This window comes from Pteropus vampyrus, unplaced genomic scaffold (assembly GCF_000151845.1).
Source record: "Pteropus vampyrus isolate Shadow unplaced genomic scaffold, Pvam_2.0 Scaffold4, whole genome shotgun sequence".
In the NCBI taxonomy this organism is placed as follows: domain Eukaryota; kingdom Metazoa; phylum Chordata; class Mammalia; order Chiroptera; family Pteropodidae; genus Pteropus; species Pteropus vampyrus.
The window spans coordinates 16213291-16215247 of NW_011888785.1; positions in this window are offsets into that span (position 1 = coordinate 16213291).

Sequence of the window (1957 nt, forward strand, 5' to 3'; positions counted from 1 at the left end):
GATCATTCTGCTAGGGGGAAGGACTATGGCAATCATGAACTGGCTCATAGCACCATACATCTCTTCTCAGATTTTTGGTTTAAATAAAGTAGTATGGCCACACCAAAAATTCAAAGGGGAAGTACAAGTTTATCATGTGTCTGGGAGGAGGAGAACTGGAAGTGTTTGTGAAAGGCTGCCATGTGCACATATTTTGTTCGCTTCCTGTGCCCTAGGGAGACAACCCCAAATTCCCATTCATCAAGAGCATTAAGCTCAGAGCTCATAATCTCTGAAGGATATTCAATAGTCTCTGTAACAGGTTTGAATGTGGCTCTTTTGAGCCAGAGATCTGTGAATTAAAAGATGTGCTGTATTCCCTCTATGCACACTATATATAAACTTCAATAAATATTAGTATTTAAAAAGGAAAATATGCGATACACATAGGAATTTTAAAATCTCTCTGGGTATAAGTGGCGGGAGCTTCTTCCCCTAAGAGTGAGGGATGTTCCTTCATTAGACCCGATTTCTGCCCTTGTTTCTTCCTCTGAGATGCTCTTTTCCCCCATTATCTCCTCGGCCACATCTGAAGTGAGCATCAGAGACTGTGCTTTCCTTTGGCACTAGCAGCTTCCTCAGCCTTCCTCTCCTCTTCCTCCTCCTTCTCCTTCATTTATTTGTTGTCTGTCATCCAGCTTTCTATTTTCCTAAACACATGTTCTTTTTGTTCTGACTGATTTTCCTCTTACATAGTTTCCTTTTTTTTTTTTTTTTTTAAAATATCTTTCCTAGCAACTTTCAAGTATATAATACAATATTGTTAACATGATCAAACATAGTCCTTTTTTTTTTTTTTTTTTTAAATATGTTGGTTACTTTGGACTCCAATTCAGTATTCTAAGTCAGCAGTTCCTTAAGCATGCAAAAATGACGTAGTTTCTTCCTACTGGGTCAGTGGTGAAGAAGCCAGCAGGCCACAAGTATCCTAACGATCCACCCAGAGGAAGCCTCCCAGCTCCCTAGTCTCTTTACATTGCCCTAGCTCAGGCTTAGGAAAGCCACAGCCTACCTTATTCAGTCAGTTCTCCTTGACCTGTAAAGAGAGGAAGAACCACACACTTACAGGAGACCACACTTGATCTTCCTTTTTGGGGTCCAGATATGTTTCTGAGCCAAGCTCTACCAGAATCCACTACTTTGCAGTAAGCAGGAGAGTGTCTGATCATCTTCAATCATTCATGCTGCCTGCAGGCAAAAATTCTCTCTACCAAGATTCTCACAAAGCCTGAGGCTCTCTTGCCCATGGACTATACTGCAGCAGCCTTTTCCTTCAGAAGGATGAAGGAAGGAAGGTGGGTATAGGTTTCCATCAATCTCTAAATAGTCCTAATATATTTCAGAAAATAACCCAAGATGGATAAATATAATTTCCGTGATGGTTGTGCTTGTGATGATGAAAAATTGACATTTCTTGACCACTAGAGCAATATCACATTAAAAAAATTTTAATATGAAACAGTATCTGTGTTTTGTATTATCTTATTCTGAAACCTTTTATACAGATTTTTTTTTTGTTCCGATTTAGGCAACAATATCAATTCCTGGCTTGACATCTCTTTAGCATATTATTAATTATGAAAATATAATTCATCAGGTTGTTGCTGAAAATACAGAAATCAGGTAGATATCAAATGTTATTTTAGTCATGATCGAATAGTCAGATCGAAGCTTTTATACTTACAGTATTAGAGGTTATCGAATTGCTCTTAAGCCCTACAATAAGTGAACTGTCTTTTCACTCAGGTATCAGTAAAATATTTTTTAATTTAAAAATGCACTGAAAACATGAGTAGCTGAAAACAGTGGAGAATTTTTCAGTGTAATTCAGTTTATCATGTATGCAAGTAGAATGACAGATCATTATGTACTAACAACTTCAAAAGTTGCCATGGAAAAGCAATTCGTTGCAAGAACG